General features: G+C 47.1%; 1 protein-coding gene across 3 annotated transcripts in view; it reads left to right on the top strand.

The window, feature by feature from the left end:
* KIF16B (kinesin family member 16B) overlaps positions 1–12,751 on the top strand; it is a 301,307-nt gene that overhangs the window by 222,614 nt on the left and 65,942 nt on the right. The gene's annotated exons all lie outside the window — the stretch shown is intronic.

Below are 12,751 nucleotides of genomic sequence, written 5' to 3'. Positions count from 1 at the left end.
GGGCCTTCCTGGAGGCAGTTTTGGCCACCAGCCTCTGGGTGTGGAGTTCTCTAAACTTGGATTCTGCTGCGGCTGACTGAGTGACCCAGAGTCTTCACTTTCCTTGAGCTTTGGTTTCCTCACTGGTAAAATGAGGAAATCGGATATGACCAGGGGTTTCCAGATTTCTATTTAGCAAACCCTTTGAACAGAGAATCTTGTATGAGGAGGACACTGTAGAAGCAGATGAGCATGGATCAGCCGTGGGGGCATCCTGAAGCCAGCCCACTCTCCCCCAACACTTCCCCCACCTCCCAGATGCCCCTCAGGGGAGCCCTCAGGCTCTGGGGGATCCCTCCCTTTAGGCATGTGTATTCTTTCTGTCTTCCTGGGGAAACAATGCAAATAACTTATCTAATTAATCAAAGTTTTTAGATTCTTATTTCTACCTACTGATTATCCCTCCCCCCCACACCCCGCCACCATGTTTTTAGCAAAACTTGTGCCTTAATTTATATGTTTGAGGTGTCTGTTGAGAAGGCATGATTGTTGTGTGGTAGTGGTGCTGGTTGAATTTGGCCAGATTCTGCAGTTTCTTATCAAATGTTCCATCGTGTCCTTAACCCAGTGTTTCTACTGCCTCTGACCTATTGCCTGATTCCTGCCCCGTTTCTTTTCTCAGCCATTTGAAATTGTGTGTCTGTAAGGAGAAGGCAATGGCACCCCGCTCCAGTGTTCTTGCCTGGAGAATCCCATGGATGGAGGAGCCTGATAGGCTGCAGTCCATGGAGTGGCGAAGAGTCGGACACGACTGAGCGACTTCACTTTCACTTTTCACTTTCATGTATTGGAGAAGGTCATGGCAGCCCACTCCAGTGTTCTTGCCTGGAGAATCCCCAGGACGGGGGAGCCTGGTGAGCTGCCGTCTGTAGGGTTGCACAGAGTTGGACACGACTGAAGCGACTTAGCAGCAGCAGCAGCAGCAGAGGTCCATTTGGGGCTTCCCTGGCAGCTCTGCAGTAAAAAATCTGCCTGCAATGTAGGAAATGCGGGTTCTGTCCCTGGGTTGGGAAGATCTCCTAGAGGAGGAAATGGCAACCCCCTCCGGTATTCTTGCCTGGGAAATCCTATGGACAGAGGAGCCTAGTGGGCTACAGTTCATGGGGTTACAAACCAGTTGGACGCAACTTAGTGACTAAAGAACAACAAAAAGTTCCATTTGTACCTATGTGTTATATATTGGATTGGCCAAAAAGTTCGCTGTGAGTTTCTCCATGTAAGGCATATTTATATATATTATTTCTGTATTTTTAAATTAGAGGGTAAAGAGTGACTTTCACCAACTCAGAATTCTTCAAAACTCACAGCACTGGAGGACATGTAATGATTATGGTTGGTACAGAGATGTCTTTTATTTTAGTGGATAAATGTGCTAATAACGTAATTATTAGATTGATTTCATGAATAGAACCTAAGACATGAGTAAAGAACATACTTAATTCTTTTTAACTGAGTTGATTTAAATGAAAATTGTAAGCAGATTACAGGCTGGCCATATGCGGATCTGGCCAAAACTGTGATGCAACTGTAAAGGCAGATAGAGAAACATGAAGTATCTGGAGCCTTTCAGAATCCTGGCTGCGCTCTGAGCTGATGAAAGCCCTGTCTGCAGGCGTGTCACTGCTCCGCTTCCTTCTGTTCCCATCCCGGGTGCTGGCATTGCCAGCGCCAGGACTGGACCGTTGGCATTTGCCTGGAGAATTCCCAGTTCTTTACAGAGGAAGCGCTGCCTCGTGCATTCTCAGGGCGGCGGCCTGAGGGCCTCACGTTCCCGCAGGGCACAGCCTATCCACAGCACTGTCAGGGTCCGGTCCTAGACACAAACATGAGAATATGCTGTCCCTCCCTTGGCAGGACAGACAAAAGTATCTGGGCTCCAGCAGAAACAGAGCTGCTGGAGAAGTGCTGGGGGATGGGTATTCCCCCTCCAGGTAACCTCGCTGTGCCTCATCTGTGAAATGGGGCTGAGGGAGCCTGTGGGCTGGCTTGGTTTGAGGCCTGTAAGAGCTTTTGTATGTGAAAGGCTTGGAATTCTAAGTACTGGATAAGGTGTTGAGAATGAGTGAGATTTTACTCTTGGAAATCCCTTAATGACTTTCATCTTCATGACTGTTTGGATTTTGTTGTTGTTGTTGTTTTTCTCCCTCAGTGTTCTGAGTTTGAAAATGAACTCTGCTAGCCATTTCCTGGGTGTCCCTGGTAGCACTAGTGGTAAAGAACCCGCCCTGCACTATGCAAGAGGCGCAAGAGACACAGGTTCTGTCTCTGGGCTGGGAAGATCCCCTGGAGGAGGAAATGGCAACCCACTCCAGTACTCTTGCCTGGAGAGTCAATGCTAAAGGAAATCAATCTTGAATATTCACTGGAGAGACTGATGCTGAAGCTCCAATACTTTGACCACCTGATGCAAAGAGCTGACTCATTGGAAAAGATCTTGATGCTGGGAAAGATTGAGGGCAGGAGGAGAAAGGTATGACACAGGATGAGATGGTTGAATGGCGTCACTAAGTCAGTGGACATGAGTTTGAGCAAGCTCTGGGAGTTGAATTGGTGAAGGACAGGGCAGCCTGGCGTGCTGCAGTCCATGGGGTCGAAAAGAGTGGACATAACTGAGTGACTGAGCAACAGCAACCACCGTTTTCTTCCATCACTTATTTCGTGCATAGGCAATGTTTTCTAGAACAGGTCATCACACTTAGGGTAATATTTTGACTGCTACTAAATTCTCTTAGTGAACCAATAGTTTTAAAAAGAAAAGGTAAAAAATAACTATTTTTTTGAAAAAATATGTTTAGTCTTAGATCTCCTTATATATTATATAATATGTAATATGAACGTATATTTTACATCAGGCTCATTTAAGGGGCCGAGCTGACTCAAGTACAGGGCCCTGGGTGTACGTCCCCAGTGGTTGAAGTGGCAGGTCCCCTAGAGGCTAGGAGGACACCAGTGTGCAGAGTGACAGCTGTGGAGAGCGTGTCTCTCAGCTTCTCCCTCCTCCTCCCTGTCCTCCACCTCCTACCTTCCCGCCCACTCTGCTGTCAATAGAATTGATTAGTTATTTACATTCCATCTTCCTGTCCATTTTCGCCTCCAGTCCGATCACTCCAGCTCTCCAATGTGGTCTGTTCATTGCCAAACGAAGCAGTGATGATCCTTGTTGAAGGAATATTTGAGTTTGGCTGCAGGGCCGGGGACCTGTGGGCAGAGAGGGGGCCAAAATGCTTATCTTCTTGTCCACAAGGTGTCCTGAGGAACTTTGCATCACTGAACTTTAAAATGAGGTGGGGGAAAAGAGTTTTTTAATTCAAAAGGACATTTATGTCTTTTTTATTTGGGGGATTAAAAACAACTTCTATAAACCAACTGTGAGAATGGATACGTATAAGGTTTGGGGGTTTTGGTCACATTTGTAATTTTTTGAATCAACTTCGTTTAGGCATTATTTACACCCAGTGAAATACCTCATTTTAAGTGTAGTTTGATGAGCTTTGACATATATGTACACCCAAATCAAGCACCCCAATCAAGGTTTAGAACCTCTCATTCACTCGAGAAATTTTCTCATACTCCAGGCAAACACTGATCTGCTCTCTGTAATTATAGATTCCTCAGGTCTGTTGTGTGTGGAGGGGATGTGTGGACCAGAGGCATTCACTCTCTCGTGTCGGGCTGCTCCCTCTCACCAGCCTTTTCGAGATGTATCCGTACAGTTAAGTGCAACGATGGTTTGTTGCTTGTTCTTGCTTAGCAGCATCCCACTGTGTGGCTGCATCACAGCTGGGGGGGTAGTGTCTGTTTTGATGTTCTCATCTGACAGTACAGGAGGCTGTCATCTCCATGTCACCCCCGCCCCCAACCCTTATTTTATTGACCCTGAAGGACACGTGCTTGGAAAGCCCTGGGTGAAGACGTCATCGGGTGAAGTCATCCCTGCCGGTGTCTCCCAGCAGCACATCCTTCTGGAGCTGAGCATGCATGTATGGTGAGAGCTGCTGTCAGCTGCAGACAGGCTGTGGGTGTGCAGCCTGGATCCTCTTGGCGAAGAGCACATAGTGTGCTGTGCTCTGTGGGCTGTGGCGGGCTGATCAGCTGAACCTAGTAGTTGGTGCAGATGTAACCGCAGTGTCAGACCGCAAACTTTTACTTTATTTCAACAAGGCTTAAACACATCTTCACCAATCAAAATAGGAATGATGAGGCAACACATTTTGGCCAATGAGAAATAAGTTTGTTTATTCCTGTAGCATAAAAATCCACGCCTCGGGATTTGATGAACTCTTGGAAAGCATTTTCTGCCTCCTGCTGGTTGTGGAAGTGCTTTCCCTACAAAAAGTTGTTGAGATGCTTAAAGAAGTGGTAGTCGGTTGGTGAGAGATCAGGTGAATGTGGTGGGTGAGGCAAAACTTTGTAGCCCAGTTTGTTCAACTTTTGAAGCGTTGCTTGCGTGATGTGCGGTCAGGGTGTTGTGGTGGAGAAGAACTGGGCCCTTTTTGTTGACCAGGACTGGCTGCAGGTGTTGTGGTTTGTGCATCCTATTGATTCGCCGAGCATACTTAGATGTAACGGTTTTGCTGGGATTCAGAAAGCTGTAGTAGATCAGACCAGCAGACAGCGACCATGACTTTTTGGGGTGCAAGTTTGGGTTTGGGAGCTGCTTTGGAGCTGCTTCTTGGTCCAGCCACTGAGCTAGTTGTCACCGGTTGTCGTATAAAATCCACTGTTACTGATTTTCGGTCAGCTGACGAGGCCTCCACTTACTGAGCTTTTTCGCCTTTGCACTTTGCTTCAAATGCCGAATGACCGTGGAATGGTCAATGTTGATTTCTTCAGGGCCTTCTCCTGTAGTTGTAAAGAGGATCAGCTTCAATGATGGCTCTCAGTGGGTCATGTCAACTTCGGATGGCTGGCTGCTGCGCTCCTCATCTTCAAGGTTCTCGCGTCCTTTGTAAAACTTCTTTAACCACCACCACACTGTATGTTCTTCAGCAGTTCCTGGGCCGAAAGTGTTGTGGATGTTGCAAGTTGTCTCTGGGGCTTTACAACCCATTTTGAACTCAAATAAGAAAATTGCTCAAATTTGCTTTTTGTCCAACATCATTTCCATATTCTAAAACAGTTATAAAATACATGGCAGGTAGTAAGTCATTAGCAAAAAACATAAAGTGAGAAATGCACATTAAAATGATGTATAACATTACCGCATTTATTTAACAATGTATTCCAATATCAAACAGCAGAGTTCAACAGTACAAAACTGCAATTACTTTTGCACCAACCTAATACCTGTATAGTCCGTGATGGCACGTAGCTGCAGCCGTCACAAGTTCCTCCACTACCTAGACCACAGCTGCTGCTGCTGCTGCTAAGTCGCTTCAGTCGTGTCTGACTCTGTGCAACCCCATAGTCGGCAGCCCACCAGGCTCCCCTGTCCCTGAGATTCTCCAGGCAAGAACACTGGAGTGGGTTGCCATGTCCTTCTCCAATGCATGAAAGTGAAAAGTGAAAGTGAAGTTGCTCAGTCGTGTCCTACTCTTCGCGACCCCATGGACTGCAGCCCACCAGGCTCCTCCATCCATGGGATTTTCCAGGCGAGAGCACTGGAGTGGGGTGCCATTGCCTTCTCCCAGACTACAGCAGGTCAACTTAACCTGCTTCCACTGCTTTTCAGTGATTGACACATGAAATCAGTTACCCTGTATTATACTCGCCATCCTCAGTTAGCTAGGGCCAGACTGGGTGAAATTTAATTTTTCAGTTGCATTTCAGCACGACACAGAATCCGTGGTTATGGCTAACAGAGGTGGTCATACTCTTATGTTGCAGAAACAAGGCAAGGTTTCCAGCATGATTTTAAACTGCCTACCTTACATGTTAACATGATAATATAAGGAAATGACCTAACACTGGTATTTTTTTTAAAAAACAACACTTTGTTTCCTGAGAGTTTTTATTCCTGTAAAACTGGAAATAACCTCACCCCACCCCACGCAACCCCTTACCTGCTGGCCATAGCCGGTGTCACAGCCATACTCCCACTTTCTTTTCTCGTTCCTTCTGGTGTTTAGCACTGGTCTTCCCCACCCCCCACAGGTGTCCGCTCCATGGACCCTCATCAGCCCGTGCAGCCCTGAGGCTCCAGCCCTTCCCCAGGGCCAGATGACTGTCACATGGCCCGCACGAGCCGGCTCAAAGTGGACTTGATCACAGCTCAGCACTTTCTGTCTCTGCCATTCTTACTGTTCCATCACGTTGATGTCCTCCATCTCCGGCCTGTCTTATAGGTGATGGGCCTATATTTAGCCCGTCTTATGAGTTTTGCCATTTCTCGCATGCTGCTTGCTTACTCAGCTGTTCTGACACGTTCTGTGTGATTTTCCTGCATCTCACAAGCCTCACTCTCATCTCCTGGCTGCGTTCAGCCCCTGTCGGGCTCCGTCCATCCCCTGGAACTGAATGTGCCAGGTGGTCTGTGGGTCCCATCTGTGTTCCCTGTTTCTACACTCACAGGGCCTCTTGGAGTTTGCTTCCTGTCTGATCCCTGCAGGCGACTGAGTCTGCAGCCTTGCTTCAAGTTTGGACACTAACACGTATCAGGCACCTGCTTTGTCCCAGGCACTTTGAAGACACTTCCCCAGCTGTGGAAAATGTACCAGAAAGGGAGTGCTATTTACGTTTGATGAGCTCTTAAGTGACTTGCCTGAGGCCGCACAGCTACTATGTAGAGCGCTACATCACTTCAGTCATGTCCGGCTCTTTGTGACGCCATGGACTGTAGCCTGCCAGGCTCCTCTGTCCATGGGATTTTCCAGGCAAGAATACTGGAGTGGGTTGTCATTCCCTTCTCTAGGGGATCTTCCCCGCCCAGGGATCAAACCCAAGTCACTTACGTCTCCTGCTTTGGCAGGTGGGTTCTTTACCGCTAGCCCCAGCTGGGAAGCCCATAACTAAGTAGATCGAGGTACCGAATGCCCATGGGAGCAGAGCCAGCCATTCGGGTTCCTGTGCTTACGCGTCTTCACGGACCTCCGCGGTGTCATTGCTCCCTGCACGTTCTGGAAGCTGAGGCCGCATCTTAGTGCTGCCCCCACATGGGGACCATTTCCACAGCCTCATTTGTTTTTGAGTGTCACCATTATTTCTGTGTGCACTTTAACTTTTGTCATGAAGTCTAGGCCAGGTCACGTGCACTCTGTGAACTGGGGCTGTTAAAGTGTTGACAGACTTGGAGAATTTGATAGTGGATAGACCTGCCAGGAGAAATGCCCAGAAAATGTGCAGTTTGGGAGCTGAAGAAATCACGTTTAGAGTCAGGGAAATGTCTCTTTATTTGGCAGAACAGAAATAAGAGCCATTCCGGTCTGTTAGATAAACTATGCACTCAGACATCTTCTAGAAACACCCCCAACTTGGTAGAATGTAAATGTTGAGAAGGATTTGTGTGTTGGCATCTGAATCTCTGCTTATTAGTAACTGATAGATGGTCTCCCCACATGTGTATTCACAGAGGTGAGATGGATGGGCGGTCGCACGAGCTGTGGTTCATCTAGATTCAAATAGTTAGTGTGTGAACTATTTTCAAACATAAATATCAAGTGGAAGAAATAGAATTAGGACTTAAGAGAATCATATATTATCCTAAATATTTTTTTTAAGCATGCCTCTCATCTCTTTGAGAATGTTGTCTTTCACTTAAAAAAAAAGAGTACACATCTTTTCTGTCCCCTATTTTAATACAAAACAACTCATCTTTCATGTTGTTTTTACTTGGGCAGTTGTTTATCTTCACTAAGGCAATACTGCATGAGAAATGATGAAGAATTGATGAGATTGATTCATAAGCCCAGAGGAAAAGCAGTTATCACTTTGTGATCCTACCTTAAATTTCCATTTCAAATTTGTTTTTGTGCTATAAGAATCTATTAATATTTCTTCATTTCAGAATTTGGGGAGTTTTACATCTCTTCCTAGAATAAAATTTGTTTTAAAAGAAATCACAAAAATGGTTTGAACTCCCTTTTTGCAGTTGCTGTCCACAGGTGCCCTGGCCTTTCAGTATGTGTAATAAAAGGGTTTTTTCATAAGGTGACCCTGGGCGCAGCAGTTACTGTGTACTGAGTGCCCAACACTCTGCTGGTTGCTTCACTTCGTTTAGTTCAGCTATAGGTTAGGTGTTAGCTATAGGTTAGGATTTTGGGGGCTCCAAAATCACTACAGATGGTGACTGCAGCCATGAAATTAAAAGATGCTTACTCCTTGGAAGAAAAGTTATGACCAACCTAGACAGCATATTGTAAAGCAGAGACATTACTTTGCCAACAAAGGTCCGTCTAGTCGAGGCTATGGTTTTTCCAGTGGTCATGTATGGATGTGAGAGTTGGACTGTGAAGAAGGCTGAACACCGAAGAATTGATGCTTTTGAACTGTGGTGTTGGAGAAGACTCTTGAGAGTCCCTTGGACTGCAAGGAGATCAGTCCTGGGTGTTCATTGGAAGGACTGATGCTGAGGCTGAAACTCCAGTACTTTGGCCACCTCATGCGAAGAGTTGACTCATTGGAAAAGACCCTGATGCTGGGAGGGATTAGGGGCAGGAGGAGAAGGGGACGACAGAGGATGAGATGGCTGGATGGCATCACCGACTCGATGGACGTGAGTTTGAGTGAACTCCGGGAGTTGGTGATGGACAGGGATGCCTGGCGTGCTGTGATTCATGGGGTCACAAAGAGTCGGACACGACTGAGCGACTGAACTGAACTGAGGAGTCCATTTTACAGATGGAAAAACTAAGGCTGGAGGAGTTGCATAATTTCACCAGAGTCACACAGCTAATTAGTGACTGGGCTGCAGTCAGGATCCAGGTCTGTCTTAGTCCAGAGCCTTTCATTCTCCAGTGATGACTACTGGGTAATTTGCATTTGGTGCTTTGCCTCTGAGTATCTGAGTAATTTGAAGGAACATTGTTTAGGCTGTCATCCTCTCAATTTACCACAATTTTAAGGTAGAGCAATCCTGCCTGTTGCTCACCTGTTTCAGAGGTGTTAGGGAAGGGAGAAGTGCTCCTGAATAATGATCTTGGATTTGAAAGGCATCCAGCTCATCAGAATCTTCCCATCTTTTGACAGTCTTTCAAATTTACTTTCAAGTTACCGTATGCTGCTGCTGCTGCTGCTAAGTCGCTTCAGTTGTGTCTGACTCTGTGCGACCCCATAGATGGCAGTCCGCTAGGCTCCCCTGTCCCTGGGATTCTCCAGGCAGGAATACTGGCGTGGGTTGCCATTTCCTTCTCCGTATAAAGTTAAGAATGTTGAGATAAATGGTGTTATCCTTATTTTGAAGGTGCATTCCTTCTGGTTATTGCGGAAGGCTGAGGTTCGGGCCAGCTCCAAAGCCTTGTCTGATTTGGCATCACATCCTGCCATGCAGAGTGCTCTGTCGCCAGCAGTGGGCTGCCAGGCTCCTGTCTGCCTGCTGCGCTGGGTTCAGACCAGGTCCAGGAGCCAGAGGCTCCGAGGCACCTTCTTTACTTGCTGGTGATGCATCTACACAGGGGATGTCTGGGGCACCTCCCGCATAACAAAGCAGAGTGACGTTATATCTGCATGGCTTTCTGGAATCTTCATTCTCTAAGCCCAATAACCTCCCTTCCACAGTATCAGCAGGCCGGGGTAAATCTAGGGTTGCACCTTAGAGCTCCCTCTCCCCACACACCGTGCTGCCTCTAAGACCGTCTCCTCCTGCCAGGGCCTGTCATGTTCCCACAGGTGCAGAGGAGATGGGATTTCTGTAGTTAGTGGAGCTCTAGTTCAAGGTCACAGAGACCCTGCAGTGGAGGGGATGCGAGCTCAGCTCAGGAACTCACAATGTGGTCAGAGGACATGGTTCAGATGGCACCCATCCAGTACCCCTCCAGTACCCCGGACAGTCGCTGACCCAGTGTCTTTTCCTTCTTGTTCACTGGGCCGAGAGCTCAGCACTCCTTTGGGTCCCTAGAAGGAAAAGTACATCCGCGTTGCTGCAGTTTCCCCAGGGAGCCAGAGGAGGAAGAACGGTGTGCATCTCAGAGCAAAGAACAGAAAATACCCCTTTAGACAGTTAGGTTCTCCCCAGAGTACCAGCATCCCCCCCTTTCCTAGATGGCCCCTGGGAGCTCCAGCTGCTGCCTGCCCCCTTGCTAAGGGTGGGAGGTGTCAGCTCCAACCCCCTTTCTTGGCCTGCATCCCCACGCCTGCCTGCATAGACGGAGACATGATTTTCAAACACAAAAGTTTCTCCTCAGTTAATAGAACCCACCCTTTATTATTTTTTTTTTTTCAGAACCCACCCTTTAAAGGCAACCTCTTGTTTCTTGATGTGTTTTTTTTTTAGTTATTTCTCACCTACCTGTGCTCATTCTTAATCCCAAATCATTTATCACTAAACCAAGGTTCCTCTCTCCAAAGGAATCTGGTGAATGACATTTTAAAAAATATTTTATGATTTCTTTACTTTCGTATCTCCTCTAGCCTAGGTAAATCACGGAAGGCCTGAGCTGCAGATCATTCTACTGCCCACAGTTCAAGATAGAAAAAGGGAATGGGGAGGTCACAGAAAAGTGTGTAACAAAGAGGCTTTGGGCTCCACTGTCTTTATTATTCATCCACTTATTATCTAAGAAGTATTTATTTGGTACCTTTTTTTTTAAGAGCATACTAGAAGTATTAAGACATTGAGGAACAGAAGAGCTGAATAATCAGTTCACGTCCTCTAAGGTCAGTGAAGTGGGAGAAGAGTGCAGAGCAACGGGGATCTTGAAGGGCACCCGGGAAGACTTTCGCATTCTGTTCCCACGTGGGAGTGAGAGGGAGCAGGGCGCTGGGACACGCCCATGCACAGATGAGCTCAGAGGATGCTTTGGTGGCAGGAAGTAGCACTGCTTGAGGTTGGCACTGGGGGGTATCTGCTTTCAGGCAGAAGCCTGGGAAGCTGATGAAGGGAAGCTGAAGAGAGGGGGAAAGACAGTAGCAACAGCATCTTTCTTAGATGGGCGAAGAGACTGCTCAGAAGCTGGGCTTGGGTGACCCTAGTCATCTCAGTAAAATATCACTGTCTGTGAGAACTGAAAAGATAGAACATTTAGAAATTCTCTTCACAGAAAGTGTAATTTAGAAGGGTTTCCATGTAGGAGTGACTGCAGAGTTAAGATGTGAAAGTCGCTCAGTCGTGTCCCACTCTTTGGGACCCTGTGGACTAAACTCCATGGAATTCTCTAGGACAGAATACTGAAATGGGTAGCCTTTCCCTTCTCCACGGAATCTTCCCAACCGAGGGTTGAACCCAGGTCTCCCACATTGCAGGCGAATTATCTACCAGCTGAACCACAAGGGAAGCCCGAGAGGACTGGAGTGCAGAGTTGAGATAGGACGCGTTTAGGGTCAGTGTTTCCTGCCTTTCTGTGGAGGGGCTGTGGGACTGTCTGCAGCAGTGCTGGGCAGCACGCAGGAGGGAAGGGGATTATTCTGACGGGGCTCCACCAGAAGGTCTAGGGAGCCAGAGAGCTGGGGGCAGGAAGAGTGACCTGGAGTTCGGCCTGGGCGCTCAGCGAGTGATCGGAGGAGAAGGGTTGGGAGACTGTGAGCGGCTGGGGCATCGCAGCAGAGGCAGACAGCGGGTGCGGCACACGCGGGTTGAGCATCCCCGCTGGAAATCCCAGCACCCTGGGCCGAGTGTTCTCGGAAAGCGCCTAGGCCGTCCTAGAGGTGGACCAGGGTGAGGAGGCCCGCGTGGCCGACTGATTAATGGGATCTGGCTTCTCCTCCCGCCTCCTGGGCAGTTCTGTTTGGTGTTTGAGGAGAATTTAATTAATGTATTAATGCTTGCTGTTACACAGTTTCAAACATTTGTAATATGTTCATGTTTCATCAAGCATGTTCATAGTTACATTACTGCGTAACACTATTTTTCAGAAATCTAATAAATCTTAGTATATATTAGGGTGGTATTAGACCATTTCCTGTGAACTGTTACTGAATACAAGGAATTTCATTTGTATATACTTGATGCAGCGCCTCCAAATGTTATTTAAAGATAAATATTGCTGAGGAGACCTCTGTGAATAACTGTTTATTTTCTTGGGGCCAGTTAGAGTATTTTTCTTTGAATGAAAAACTGTTGATTCTCCTCTTACACAGATAGATATACACAAGCAAATAAATACTGATGACAGATCCTGAAACTGACAATCCTTAAACCAGCAAAATATGTATATAACATAAATTTGTGGAAAGCACTCAATTGAGAATTGTTCATAAGTGAACGCAGTTCATCTTGTGGACACATTTATGGTGTTTAAGTTGTGCTTGATCATTTTACGGCCCAGAAAAGATGGATTTGTATCTGCAGACCTGTTCAGTGAGAGAGAAGTAATGAATTGGCTCCTCAAAGACACACAGCATTGATGCCCAGCGTTCTCAGCATGGAAGAGAATACTTGCGTGTTTTGAGCTGATGTGTTGGGTACGCTGATCATCTGTCCCTTCTCTCTGCATCAGCACCTCACCCCAGGCCCAGTTTTAATTTGGGGCAGAATGGGGCTTTAGTGGCTATTTCTCCCTTCTGTTGGGTTTCCCTGAATCTCACAGGCACTGTTTCCCCAGCATGAGGCATGAAGGTGTCCCCATCACAGGAAAGGGATGTGACCGTTTTCCTGCGGGGAGGCAGCCACCATTTCCATGGT

Source organism: Capra hircus, chromosome 13 (genome assembly GCF_001704415.2).
Source record: "Capra hircus breed San Clemente chromosome 13, ASM170441v1, whole genome shotgun sequence".
Classification (NCBI taxonomy): Eukaryota; Metazoa; Chordata; class Mammalia; order Artiodactyla; family Bovidae; genus Capra; species Capra hircus.
Note: the sequence above shows the minus strand (reverse complement) of the source record. Positions and strands in the feature narration are given on the sequence as shown.